At 43.6% G+C, this 15,273-nt stretch overlaps 1 long non-coding RNA gene across 1 annotated transcript; it reads right to left on the bottom strand.

Moving 5' to 3' along the window:
- Positions 1 to 11,415: 11,415 nt before the first annotated feature.
- On the bottom strand, positions 11,416 to 13,913 carry LOC307200800. Its single transcript, XR_013832434.1, has 2 exons — positions 13,046 to 13,913; positions 11,416 to 13,014 (listed from the first exon to the last, which is right to left on the bottom strand). It is a non-coding gene; the product is annotated as an uncharacterized lncRNA (long non-coding RNA).
- Between the last annotated feature and the right edge of the window lie 1,360 nt (positions 13,914 to 15,273).

The raw sequence follows: 15,273 nt of genomic DNA, 5'->3' as shown, positions 1-15,273 counted from the left end.
GTACTCCACCAGGAGCCAGTGCAGCTGGTATAGCACCGGCTGAATGTGATCTCACAGCAAGGACCCCGTAAGGAATCTCACTGCGGCTTTCTGCACCCGCTGGAGTTTCTGGGTCAGTCTCAAGGGCAGCCCCGCGTAGAGCAAGCAGGTGGAGACTGTGTCTGCATGCAACCTGCTTCTGCCCCTCCCACTTCAATCCTCTTCTGGTCCTGGGAGACAGTGGAGCAGCAGAGGCAGGGGCAGGAGGAAGAGGTATGGAAGCTCTGACCTGTTTCTCCCTCCTCCTGCACCTGCTCTCCATTCTCCAATCCTGCAGCTTCTCCTGCCTCTTGTCTCCTGCCTGTTACAGGCTCCTCCAGGTTACTGATCCGTTCTTCCAAGTTAGTCTCCAACCCTCCCATTTTTTTGGATGTATCATCACCGAAGCAGTCAAGTACAACATTTTCCTGTTGCCTAGAAGGGACCCACAGGGGAATGTGGCTCCAGACAGGGAGGACTTCTTGTCATACCTGCTCTGGAGCCTTCTCCACTTGCATGTGACCAGGTAGATGGGTGTGACCCAAGCTGACCATGTAAAAGGGCCAGTTTCCCTTTTTCCATGTTCCCTTTTCGGACTTCTCTCTCAGACCTCCTCTTCTGGCTCTTGGCCAGCACATGGCTCATCCTTACAGAGGATGGAAGCCACAAGGTAGAAAGTTTGAGGTGTAGTTCAGACTTCTTTTCTCTGCAGAAGTAACTGTAACCACAAGATAAAGCCTGCCGTGAACTGAATGTAAGTAAAACTCTTACTTTTAAAGAAGACTGTCTTGTGTTATTATTATTCTAATAAGGAAATACTGTCATACCTCGGGTTACAGATGCTTCAGGTTGTATTTTTCTGGGTCACGGAGGCACTGAAACCCGGAAGTACCAGAATGAGTTACTTCCGGGTTTCGGCGGTCATGCATATGCGGAAGTGCTAAATTGTGCTTTGCGCATGTGCAGAAGTGCCAAATCGCAACCCGTGTGTGCACAGTGTGACGCGGCAGATAAAAAAGCCAATGCAATTCTGGGCTGCATCAATAGGAGTATAGCATCTAGATCAAGGGAAGTAATAGTGCCACTGTATTCTGCTCTGGTCAGACCTCACCTGGAGTACTGTGTCCAGTTCTGGGCACCACAGTTCAAGAAGGACACTGACAAACTGGAACGTGTCCAGAGGAGGGCAACCAAAATGGTCAAAGGCCTGGAAACGATGCCTTATGAGGAACGGCTAAGGGAGCTGGGCATGTTTAGCCTGGAGAAGAGGAGGTTAAGTGGTGATATGATAGCCATCTTCAAATATATAAAAGGATGTCACATAGAGGAGGGAGAAAGGTTGTTTTCTGCTGCTCCAGAGAAGCGGACACGGAGCAATGGTTCCAAACTACAAGAAAGAAGATTCCACCTAAACATTAGGAAGAACTTCCTGACAGTAAGAGCTGTTTGACAGTGGAATTTGCTGCCAAGGAGTGTGGTGGAGGCTTGACAACCATATGTCAGGAGTGCTCTGATGGTGTTTGCTGCTTGGCAGGGGGTTGGACTCGATGGCCCTTGTGGTCTCTTCCAACTCTATGATTCTATGATTCTATGAGATGCGGCGCTGCAGATTGCAAATGCTGCGGGTTGCGAATGTGACTCCCGCACGGATTGCGTTCGCAACCCAAGCGTCCACTGTAAAGGGGAAACTTACCAGGAAGAATCCAGACTGGACAAGCCAGATTGGATTGCTTAATTTAAAGGAGTCTAACGAATCATCAATTTGCTTCCAACAATCTGCAAGGGACTGTGCTCTGTTGCTCGCTCACTAACATAAGTGAGGATGGATAATATTTAAACAATATATCCTCTCTTACTTTCCTCAAGGTTCTTACACATTTTCCCGGTGCCCACTCATCAGTCTCCAGCCAGTCGTTGGCAGTAAGTATTCAGGGTGTCAGTCAGGGGACACAGTCCTAGCCAGAGATGTGGAGGACCAAAACTGGGAGCTTCTGCATGTGAAGATGTTCTCCCGCTGAGCTACAGCCCTTCACCAGTGCCTATACAGTATACAAATTAGCATTCACTGGGAAGCTGTGGAATTGTATTTTAAGCTGTATTCACATGATTTAATAATTTTAATTTATGAATCGCTCCCTGGGAAGTATCTTGAAGAAATGTTACAGTGCAATAAAAACATAGAGTTGGAAGAGACCCCACGGGTCATCTAGTCCATCTCCCTGCAATGCAGGAATCTTAACTAAAGCATCCATGGTAGGTGGCCATCCTACCTCTGCTTTCAAACTTCCAAGGAAGGAGAGTCCACCATCTTCCAAGGGAGTCCATTCCATTGTCTAACACCTCTTACCGTCAGAAAGTTTTTCCTGATGTTTAGTTGGAATCTCCTTTCTTGTCACTTGAAGCCATTGCTTCGAGTTCAACTCCCCAGAGCAGAAGAAAACAAGTTTGCTCCATCCTCCATGTGACAGCCCTTTAGATATTTGAAGATGGCTGTCGTATCTCCTCTCTCTCTCCTCTTTTCCAGGCTAAATATACCCAGCTCCTTCAACCGTTCCTCATAACGGCTTGATTTCCAGACCTTTTGTCATCTTGGTCGCATATATAACAATGGCATGCATGAAAACTGTTAAAACAATTACCTATTAAAAAATCAGATTCAAATCCAGGACAGATACTGACTTTGCTTTTTTAAAACAAACAAACAAACAAACAAACAAACAAACAAACAAACAAACAAACAAACCTCCACTTACAAGGTATGTTGAAAGAGAAAATTCTACAACATATGCTGCAAAAACAATAGAGATGGCGCCTGTCTGATGGGTACCGGGAGGGAGTTGCATAGGGTAGATGCTGTCACACTAATACAGAATCACATCTTTTTTATTCTTTTGTGCAGTGCTTTGGGAGTTTTAATATTAAAGTACTTTATAAGTATTTAAAATAAAATAAAAGTAATTCATAATCTACTGCCATACATTTTCAAAAGTTCACTGTTTGTCTGTTCTTTATGGCGCCTGAAGATATCATAACCAGATTTTGCATGATGGTTCCTGAGATCTTGCATTCCAATACCGCACAGAGGAGGGATGGGTAATTAATTCTCAAAGCACTTTTGCACACATTAGTTCCAAAACATTTGTTAAAAATACTCAAAGACCTGATTGCTGATGCCAGGTTATCAATTTGTCCTTTTGTCACAGCACTTATTTTTTTCATTTAACAGGATTTACAGGTATATCCCACTTAATCATCAAAACCTCTAAATGGTTTACTTAGGGACTTTCAATGCTGGCAGCCTGGCATGCTGCCTTTTTAATGTGAACCCATATTTTGTGTGGTTGGTTGTATACTTGCAAGGAGATTGTGGGTGGAATTCAGCAATTTACTTGATGCGTTGTTGTCACAGCACATGAATTTCACTGCAGCCAGATTTGAAGGGAGTAGCACGACAGTGCAAATTCTGCCTGCCCAGGAGAGTTAAATGTCTGAGCGATTAGCTGTTTCATTCATGGGAACATCAGCAAAAGCCTAACCTTTCCCCATTTGTTTACTTTCCTGGTTGAACAAAGACACAGAACAGGACCTCAAGAGGGTCTGGCATTTCAAGGGGTTAGACTCCAACTTCTTGAGGTTATGTAAGGCAATTCTCTTTTTTTAAAAAAATAATATTTATTAAAGTTTCAAAAAAGTTACATGAATAAAAAAATAAAAATAAAAGAAAAAGAAACAAAATATACAAAATACAAAAAAGTAAACACAGTTAAAAACAAGTCAACCTTTCCATATCTTAACTTTCAATTACTTGTTTCCCTGACCTCCTCACACCTCCCTTTTTTGTATTCTAGTTCAATTAGTTATTTCAGCAAATCCTTTCCATTTTTGCTTTTATCTTAATAATTTATAATAATATTTCTGTAGATAGTCTTTAAATTTCTTCCAATCTTCTTCTACCAACTCTTCTCCCTGGTCTCGGATTCTGCCAGTCATTTCCGCCAGCTCCATGTACTCCATCACCTTCATCTGCCATTCTTCCCGGGTGGGTAGCTCTTGTGTCTTCCAATACTTTGCGATGAGTATTCTTGCTGCTGTTGTGGCATACATAAAAAAAGTTCTATCCTTCTTTAACACCAATTGGCCGACCATGCCCAGGAGAAAGGCCTCTGGTTTCTTCAGGAAGGTATATTTAAATACCTTTTTCATTTCATTATAGATCATCTCCCAGAAAGCCTTAATCCTTGGGCACGTCCACCAAAGGTGAAAGAATGTACCTTCAGTCTCTTTACATTTCCAACATTTATTATCGAGCAAATGATATATTTTTGCGAGCTTGACTGGCGTCATGTACCACCTGTATATCATTTTCATAATATTCTCTCTGCAATTCTCCTCTCAGATAAGCATATGGTGGGAATATATCCACAATTCAGGCAGTAGGAACCGAGCGCTGCTCTGAATGCATGTGAAATGCACGAGAGAGCAGTGTGCTTATAATGCCATAGCAATGGTGGGTGTCGACATGTTGTTGTTGTTTAGTCGTTTAGTCGTGTCCGACTCTTCGTGACCCCATGGACCAGAGCACGCCAGGCACTCCTGTCTTCCACTGCCTCCCGCAGTTTGGTCAGACTCATGTTTGTAGCTTTGAGAACACTATCCAACCATCTCGTCCTCTGTTGTCTCCTTCTCCTTGTGCCCTCCATCTTTCCCAACATCAGGGTCTTTTCCAGGGAGTCTTCTCTTCTCATGAGGTGGCCAAAGTATTGGAGTCTCAGCTTCAGGATCTGTCCTTCCAGTGAGCACCCAGGGCTGATTTCCTTCAGAATGGATAAGTCTGATCTTCTTGCAGTCCATGGGACTCTCAAGAGTCTCCTCCAGCACCATAATTAAAAAGCATCCATTCTTCGGCGATCAGCCTTCTTTATGGTCCAGCTCTGACTTCCATACATCACTACTGGGAAAACCATAGCTTTAGCTATACGGACCTTTGTTGGCAAGGTGATGTCTCTGCTTTTTAAGATGCTGGGGTGTGGACATAGGAACTCCTCAAGTCAAGATCTGGATACCTCTCTAGCCTTTTGTTCAGTTGTTTTATTTATTTATTGCATTTATATCCCCCTCCCTTTTCTCCAAAGTGGTCACATGGTTCTCCGTCTCCTCATTTACAACAACCCTCTGAGGTAGGTTAGGTTGAGAGTCATTGACCAGCCTAAGTCACCCAGTGAGCTTCATGGCTCAGTGGGGATTTGAACTCAGATCTCCCAGATCCTAGTCTGACACATGTAACAACTACACCACACTGGCTCTCATGCAATAAATACCCATATATGCTTGCTCAAACAACACGGAAGGCCACTAGTACTGATTTCAGTGGCTTTTGATGGCCGGAGGCTATTGATCACACCTTTTAAACAGTGATGGAGCTAATGCAAGTACACTGCCTATGTTCATGCAGCTGTAGAGGAACAACCTCAAGTTGAAATGAATCCAGTAGAGAAAGAAAGAAAAAAGAAAGAAAGCTATTGCAGCTGATTCAAGCCTCTAAGAATATGCAGTTTACTTTGGGGTGGGGGTGGGGCTAGTACTAGCATGCTCTGTCCAAGTCCATGCATGCCATTTGATGCTCAATTTGTTTGTATGTATGCAAATAAAGAGATACTACTTAATCTTCATGCACAAGCTTTAAAAATCAATGAATTTAGTCTGTTGGATATCCAGGTTCAAAACGTCGCTCCGTCATGAGACTCACTAGTTGACCTTGTACCAGCCGCCCTCTTTCACATGGTCACTGGGTGGATGAGCTTGGCTATAGGGGCAGGCTCAAGACAATTTGCTGCCTAAGGTAAGAGACAAAATGGCACCTCCTCCCAATCCACACACAATAGATTGGTAGTTGAATCTTACTCCATCACTGGCAAATAGACAATGTCCTGCTCCACACTTGAGGGCAGTAAAGTAGCTAAGGAAGTATAGAGCAGGCAAACAGAGTTCTCTTCACTCCCTGGCCCTCAGAATCTGCCACCTGAGGCAGGTGTCTCATTCTGCCCAATGGTAGGGCCAGCTTTGTTGAATGCTAGAGTCAAGTGCCCAGGCCATATTCCTTTTTCCCCAGCTGTGCCCCCAATACCTGCTCTAAGTGGCAACAGTGCTGCCGGTTGACCTAGATCAGTGCTCCCCAACCTTTCTAATGCCGCGGACCGGTAAATGTTTGATAATTTTTCCGTGGCCCGCCTGTTTTGATTTAATAATTTTAATTTAATTGTATTTAAACATGCCTTCAAAATAAAATACAGCTACACCAAAAAATGAATATAAAGTGTTTTCTTTTATTTAACTCACTAGAATGCCAAATCAATGAGAACCCTGAGATTGTTTCTTTGCAACGAGACGGTTCCATCTGGGGGTAATAGGAGACAATGACACCTGAAGCGTGTTGCTTATGTCCAGTTTATTCCGTTGTTTTGTTTTGGTTGCTGTCACTGCAGAAAACCCCGCTTCACACAGATAGGTTGTTGGAAATGGCAATAGGGATTTAAGTGCTGCGGTGGCAATCTCAGGGTATTCTGCCATGACTTTAATCCAGAACATTGGCAGAGTTGTTGTCTTGAACGTAGTTTTAAGGCCACCGTCATTTGCAATCTCCAGCAGTTGTTTTTCTTCTTGCATAGACATGCTAGATTCGCCTGATTTGTTGGCAAATGGGTCGCGGATCCATTCCTTACCAGTTCGTGGGTCTTTTGTGGTTGGGAAGTAGCGCTCAAACTCTTTTAAAAGCAAAGACAGGTGATCGTGCACCAACTGGCAGAATGAATGTTCAAGCTCAGTCTCGCCTACAATCCCTGCTAATGTCTGAAACATGTCCAAAATGCCTCTGTTCACGCGCCGTCCCCACAACTCCAGTTTGGCTTTAAATGCAGCTACTTTGTCTGACAACTTGAAAACAGTTGTCATTTTCCCCTGAAGGCCCAGATTGAGTTCATTGAGTAGGCTGAATATGTCACACAGGTAAGCCAGTTTTGCAACCCATACCTTGTCACTGAAATGTGCTGCCAGCGGTGACTTCTTTTCTGAGAGAAATCTTTGCAATGGCTCTCGTAATTCAAATACTCTGGTTAGCGATTTTCCTCTGGATAACAATCTTATTTCTGTGTATAAGAGAAGGCATCTGTACTCTGCGTCCATCTCCTCACAAAGCTGCTCAAACAGGCGCGAGTTAAGTGCGTGTGCTTTGATGTGGTTAATAACTTTAACGACATCCATTAATACGCTGTTAAATTCCGGTGACATTTTTTGGCTTGCCAGCATTTCCCTGTGAATGAGACAATGCGTAGATTCACTCTCAGGTGCAACCTCCTTAATCCGAGCAGTTAAACCAGACAGTCGTCCGGTCATGGCAGCAGCTCCGTCTGTGCATATGCTGACACAAAAGGACCATTTCAGTTTTTCTGATATATAACCATCCAGTGACTTGAACAGATGTCACCTAAATCCGAATGTAAATCAAAAAACTATCAACGCAAAAATGTGATCAGTGTTTTAAATATATGACCAGTGTATCAAAATAACTGTGAAATATATATATAAATCACAAAAGATGACTGTGCCCCCTTTCAATACAGAGATGCCAGTGTTCCCCTTTCAATAGAGATGCCAGCGTGCCCCTTTCAACACAGAGATGCCAGCATGCCCCTTTCAACACAGAGATGCCCCAGCATTCCCCCTTTCAATACAGAGATCATCGCGCCATAGTGCTGAGTCTCCTCAATAGCAGAGAACCCCCGCCCCCCGCTCCGTGCACTTATGCCTGAACCCGCACAAACACATTCGACCCAGGAGTTGTTGACCTAAGTAAGTGCAATAGGCCTGGGTGAATGAGAGGGCATTCTAATAAAACCATTGCTGCTCCTCTTTCCATTTGATAATGCTGAGTCCCCCCCTCCGTGCACTTACCTCACGGTTGCGTCTCTTCAGTCCCCGCATCTCCGACCTCGAGTCCTCAGTCCTCCCGTGGCGCCTCCTCCTCGGCCAATGGCGTGAGGTTTGCCTTTCAGCCAATCAGGAAGCGGGAGGACCCGCTCCCTGATTGGCCAGGAGGAGCATCAGTGTAACAATAGCGAATTTTCATTCGCTATTGTCACACAATGGGCGGGCTTGAGAGGGCGCAATGCTCTGCGCCTCGGCCGCCCGCCACAGTAAAATGATTTGAAGTTCCTCGGGCGGCCCGGTGCCGATTGATCCATGGACTGGCACCGGTCTGCGGCCCGGGGGTTGGGGAACACTGACCTAGATCACCAGTTACCTAGATTAAAATAGGAGCCCTTATTGACACACAGAAGGCAAGGCCAGCAGTCTAATTTTACATCATCGTATCATGCTGATCTCTGTGACTTGTGTGATTCAAACCAAGGCCTATGCTCTGTATTTTTAAAGAGTGCCTCTGCGCAAAGTAGGAGAGGGCGAACGATTCAAGGATGCCCTGTGTGTTTTTGTTAATGTACCATTCGCTGTTTGCCTGCCCTGCTAAGTAAGCAGAAGTAAACACAGTCAATGCAGTTCCTGCAGAAACCTAACATTTTCACAATGGAAATCACACCGAAAGCAGGGTCAAAGCGGGTAGGGAAACCACTTTGTCATCTATTTTAAAAAGCCCACTCAGCATGGGATTGCAATAAATGATTAGTTACTTGCCTTTGCTGGTTATTAATACACTGACTCTACCAGGGAGAACATTTTGTGCTTTGATGAGCAATGAGACTGACATGCTCTCCAAATCAAACCTAGGAAGAGGGCTGGGGTCTCATCCTGTGTGTGTATTGTCTAATCAGCTAAAAACACAGGGAGCTAAGGTGGTGTTATGGCTCAGCAAAAAAAAAAAAAAAGGTGCAATTCAATGTCCCCATCAGCCACATGCATAGGAAAGCTACCCCCCCACCCCCACGTCAGATGCTAAAAATAAAAATCTCAAATAGTTTTAGAATTTTCGCTTTCTCCATATTGGCCAAGTTGAGTACTCCTTACTGAGGGCTAACTTCAGCCTGGGCTGGCCCTACCATTAGACAGAGTGAGTCAAGCAGCCAGGACTGGCCCATGACACTGAGCTGCCCGATCTGAAGGATAAGACAGCATTTTCATGTACAAGGGGCGACTGGCCTGGCAGTCAGACCTAATTTCAACACCAGTGGTGGAACAAGGGAAGAAGGGGTGGCATGCAGTCCTGTCTTGTAACACAAAAGTGGGGGACCTCAGAGCTGGTGGATAAAGGTGGCCCCCAAGTCTTTCTATCTGGCTTCTAGGGACTTCCCTGGACCACTCCTCCCTTCCACCATCTCTCCCCAGGCCACATCTGTCACCACCTGTATTTCACAGGGGCTGGCATGAACCCTTAAATTCTGATGACTCTTGCTTGCCTGGAGGGAGGAAAGTCTGCAGATATAGTGGCGAGCAGCCTGTGGCCTTCCGGAGACTGATAGACTCCATCTCCCATCAGCCCCAACCAACATGTCAGGGATGATGGGAGCTGTAGGCCAGCACCTGCTGTCCACAGCTTGGTCACTGCTGCTGTAAAAGCCAGTACAGGAGTCCATGAGTCCCTTCTTCCAAGCTGGCATCTTGAGTATCACACCATTTTTTTGGGAGGGGGGAGCGGGATTAGGAGAGCTGACTGGATTGGTAACTCCTAAAGCAGGCATAGGCATACTCAGCCTTCCAGATGTTTTGGGACTGCAATTCCCATCATCCCTAGCTAACAGGACCTGTGGTTAGGGATGATGGGAGTTGTAGCCCCAAAACATCTGGAGGGCCAAGTTTGCCTATGCCTATGCCTGACTTGACTTAGCAAATAAGCTTAATAATAAAATAAAGTACTTTGGACTTGTCTGAGCCAATCTGATGTCAACTTCCTAGTGCTTTGTCAGTGCAGGTCTTCTTGCTTCTGACTCAGCCAGATGGGTGGGGTACAAATAGTAGTAGTAGTAGTAGTAATAATAATAATAATAATAATACAGTGGTGCCTCGCAAGACGAAAAGAATCCGTTGCGCGAGTCTTCGTCTAGCGGTTTTTTCGTCTTGCGAAGCAAGCCCATTAGCGGCTTAGCGGTTTTAGCGGCTTAGAAAAAGGGGGGGAAAGGGGGGGGAAGTCAGAAAAACTCGCAAGACATTGTCGTCTTGCGAAGCACCTCCAAAACGGAAAACCCTTTCGTCTAGCGGGTTTTTCGTCTTGCGAGGCATTCGTCTTGCGGGGCACCACTGTAATAATAATGGAAACAGTGGGATATGGACAAGGCCCTCTTTGTGTTGGTATAGAAGCCTTTTGCATGGCCCTTGTTATTTATATATAGCTTTTTGACCCAAAGGCCCCCCAAGTGGTAAACAGCATATTAATACAAAATAATTTATTTGGACATGTTAATTATGAATGTATGACTGCAAGTGTATTAATCTTCTGAATCGGTGCCCGATTCTTAATGGTTAATCTGATACCAAACACTCTTAACTAAAGAAACTGGATACACTAAAGCAGCAGAGCAATGAGAAAAGCCAACTATGTAATGTCTTCAATTATGGTAATTCGTCAGCCCCTCTGGTAATATAATAATAATGAGGAAAGTGTATGGACGATGTCTAGGATGGTGAAAACAGAAGGCTCACACTTTTGTGAGTGAGCAACAACCCATTCAACAACACTTAAAAGTAAATTCATGAGAATAGCTAATTCATAGTCCAATACTTCAAAACCTCTTTTTCTCCAAAGGATTTATGATCAGGCAGGAGTTGCTTCCAGGCAATGCCATGTGAGTGCCAAGTCCAAGAAAGCTGGTAGTGATTGCCCAGAAATATGAACTACCTTCTCCTGCAGACTTGCTCAAAGCCAGTGGAGTTTAGTCATACACACCCAAGTCCAACCAATCTCAGGATTGCTGAGAAGGTAGAACAGGATGACCCTATGTTCATCTTCCAAAACTCCTTTCGAGAATAAATGTAATAAATGAAGAAAAACCATAGGAAGAGCCTGCTGTATCAAGTCAATGGCCCATCTCATCCAGTTCTCACAGTGGCCAACCAGATGTCTATGGCAAGAACATGGGCAGGACCTGATCCCAACAGTGCTCCCCACTTGTGACTCACAGCAACTGGTATTCAGAGGCAAAACATATCAACTGCAGCCAGCAGCCACCGATAGCCATATCCTACATGAAAAGTCTAAGGCAGAACAATTTCTTCAAACCCTCTTTGTTTAGGCTGCTTGAGAAAAGAAAAAAGCAGGTCCTGGGGTAATCCAAATTAAATAAGGATGTTTTAAATTGGGTAGCTTTTTCAGCAGCATTGCCAGCCTCAAACAAGGGCCGAGCAAAAAATATATATAAATGAATGAATGAAACAATAAAAGCCAACACCCGTAAGTGCAATTATTCAATTGATGCAACTCAGTAATTTTTATTGCAACTGGAAGACAATACATCACAGAAACTTTATGGTAGGTTTTGGGAAAGTGTTATTTACAATAATAACTGATGAAAGAGTTTGTCTTTGGCAATATGATTACACATCAAGAAACGTAAAATGCAAGTATGCCTCTAGATCAACGTTTTTTTCCTTGTATTTCTGGCTGATTGCACTTGCCTTTCGACTGCTCATTTAGGTAAACACAAATACAACTTAACATCACTGTTTATGCCCCCCATCACAGTTCTCATTTTATGTCAATGAAACTGGCAGTTCCATTTACCTAGTACAGCATTAAAAACAAAAACAAAAAAGGAATTAAAAAACAGAAACAAAAAAGAGAGGAAAAAATGGCTTATTGCTGTACTAAATTAATCTATTGGCCAATGAAGGTCTCATGACCCTAAAGCATTGATATTGTACTTATTGGTCTTTTGATTGCTTCATCACTTTTTTTTCCTGCAGAACAAAAGAAATATTTCAAAAATATTACAGAAAGAGTATAAAAATGTACAAGTTCATAATGCTTTTCATACACTCAGAAATCATTCCCTATCCCCATCCCTTCCAACATTTGACACCAAGGCAAACTGAAGTAGTGAGTGTGTATAATGCAGACGCGAAACCGGTAAAGCAAAAACAATTGTTTCCCCCAAATACTGGGTGCATTAGGGAAGGGCTTGGATATGAAAAACTTATCAATAAACTTTTTTCAAAAAGCACTAAGTTCTCACTCTGAACTGGAACCAGAGAAAGAAAATTATCAGCTTTCGAGCCACAGCCAGCAAAGTCACATCATACAAAACATACCAGTCATATCAGAAGTCTGAATTCAGTAAAAGGGCAGAGAGTTCTCATGGTCATTTCAATAACACCCTAATCCAACTTCTGCATGCAGATCCTGAGCGCTACATGAAATCATGTGTGCAAGTACATCATTCTCCTTCCCAGTCCAATAGCCTGGACAGCACTTGTGTGTCACCCCCCCCTTTTTTTTAAAGCTGAAATCCTTTCAGTTGGCTGTTTGTGGGGAGCTTACTTGCTTCCAACAAAAAAGTTGATGGATGCGATTCCAACCTTCTTAAAAAGTCTACATGTCCAAAGCCCTGGTTCTCTTGTACCCACTCTGTTGAAGCCAAGGTCTTAAGTAGAGTTCCTAGAACTACTAATTATAATTTCTCAAGTTTCTCCCCTGTACTCACTAGAAATAAAATGCAGTGCAACTTGATAGCATGTGCATCTACAAGGAAGTCTGTATTAAACCACTTTTGTGGTTTTAAACGTAGACCAATGAAGCACAACATCATAGACAGATGCCTGGTTCACATATGTAAAAATCTATGGTTTGGTGCGAGGTGGACAAACTTCTACAAACTCCTCCTCCTGCATAGCCAAGAGGAGATTTTCTTCCAAGTTTAAATTAGCTTTCCAAGAAGCTTGATTTAGCATTATGTTCAAAATGGGGGATTGTGCTGTACAACAAACAACGGTTAGTTAAACAAGCCAGCTTCATAACTCACAGTTTAAAGTTGACTTGTTTGGCCATTAACCAATGTTCTAAACCATGATCCTCCATTTATCTATTAACAAGGAAGAGAGGGGAGTGTGTAAGGCTGTCACTTCTCTCAGGTTCATGGAAGCATTAAACCATGGTTTATCGTTGCATGTGCTAAGTTTACTCACTTTCGGTTTTGGTTTCTAGTCAGCAAGGCAAGTGGCTGCTTGCTGAGTTATAGGATTGCGTGGTCGTAGTTAACATTGTAAAATCAACCCACTGATTCTGAACTTTCATTCCAGAAAAAAAAGAGCATCAAAAAGGTTGCGCGTATCCCTACCAAAAATGCTTCCCCTCCTGGTTTGAGGCTGATTACTACAATCAAAGATACGGGGTATGAACAGATGCGATGAGAAAAGTTCATACGAACCACACAGACTATTGCGTAAATATGTTTTTTCTAAATTCAGTTAATACAAAGCCTACACCAAAAACGATAAATTGATTTATGTGTTCTGCAAAGGAAAAGTAAACTGGGTCTTGTTAACAGCATCTTTTTATTCCCTACAATAGAAAGCAAAGAGACATTGGATGTTGGCAGAAGATTATCACTGTAGCAAAATGTTAAAAGTATATTACATATGTAGTATAATAAGGTTATTTAAATTAGATCACAGTGCTGCATTTATGTGCATAACAGTGTTTTACATATTATAGGGAGAGCTGGCAAGAACACTCACAGACTTGACTATGAATGAGCCTGGTCTCAGGTGGAAGAATACTTTTTAAAAATGGTAACAAACAAACATGGGCATAACAACAAAACTATTAGCTGGGCAGCTTACTGAAGTCAATTGCCTAATTTTACTTATTAATGGCAAAACCTAATCACTTTTTGCAGGTTATCCAGAGCCAAATAATCTCCTGGCATAAACTGGTAGTGCACCCTTTGTTTTTAACAGTAGTTCCTTCATTTAATGTAGGAAGGTACCTGGGCTCTCTAATCACCCTCCTATCCTTCAGTTTGAAGGCAGATGGTCAGAATGAGTGGGAAAACCACCTGGTAAATAACTGAGAATTGAATAGCCAATGGCACTGATCACCACCATTTGGCCTGTAGCATTTTACAGATGTTACTGCCATCTTGCCAAGCCACCCAAGACCACATGCAAATGTAACGCAGCAAGGGCAATGCATGCCACAAGCTCGGAGCGAATATTTGTGCCCAGCAAGCCTCAACAGCCACCCCATGGTTCACAAGCTCTGCCCCACTACATTGAGATTATACACTACATTATGCCTGCCATGTACTGGGGTTATGTTTAGTTTGGACAAAGGATGTGCCTGCATCAGCCCCAATCCAGACCATTTCACCATGCACATGAACTTGTGTGCAAGCTGATGCAAAGTTCATTTGCTTCTGTGTTGGGGACAGCTCAAAGTGTGCAAAACACACACACACCTTTGACCACTAAAGAAGTGAATGAGAGAGCCCTTGATTCACTGGTGTAGCAGCAGTTCTATCACTGATTTGCTCTTTGAGGAGGATCTGAAAACATGTTGAGAGGCACAAGCTTGTTGAAAGCAGCCAGCGTCAGGTTGGCTGTCAGAAAGGTTTGCAGAGAACTGCTTGTGCATCTGTTAACGTGGATGATAAACAGACTGTGAGATAAACGTAAGCGAACCTGGAAAGACTGGTGGCATACATTAAACATTTTCTTATTTTAAAGGCTTTACCCAAGTGCCCGAGTACTTTGGAAGCTACTTAAGAGAAACTGGATGCACCTGCCCCAAACCTGTATTCAGCCACAGTGAATGGGCAGAGCATCCTCATCACTGCTCAAAGAATGGCCAGCTTAGCAAGGACCTCCGTACCCCATCTATGCATCCTGAAGACCTTCTGAGATGTTATCCAGTTTCAAACTAACTGAAGGTCTAGATAGAGGAAGAATGCAGCTGAGCAGGGCCTGAATCTTCTGAGGCATGAGTTAAGTGCTCCAAGACAGAGCAAATACTTCTCAGCCTCCCATGGGAGTCAAGGACTTACTGGACTGTTGTTCTGTACAGTACAAGAGGCCAGGTTGCTCACCTGCCTAGTGCTAGCTCGGATCCTGCAATGCAAGGTCCATGAGTCCTCTGCATGTTACCTCTTCCAGCTTCCTCTCACCCTGCTTGGCCTGCTAAGTCCATGGCCCTCAGGAGGTGCTTACATGAAGTCCTTATATCAGAAAATGCTCTGGGCTTGTGCGGTGTCTGGATCATGCCCACAAGTCTTCAGCACCGAAGCTATGATCACATTTTACATCCAACTTTATGAAAAA

Source organism: Podarcis cretensis (genome assembly GCF_951804945.1).
Source record: "Podarcis cretensis genome assembly, chromosome: 1".
Lineage (NCBI taxonomy): Eukaryota > Metazoa > Chordata > Lepidosauria > Squamata > Lacertidae > Podarcis > Podarcis cretensis.
Note: the sequence above shows the minus strand (reverse complement) of the source record. Positions and strands in the feature narration are given on the sequence as shown.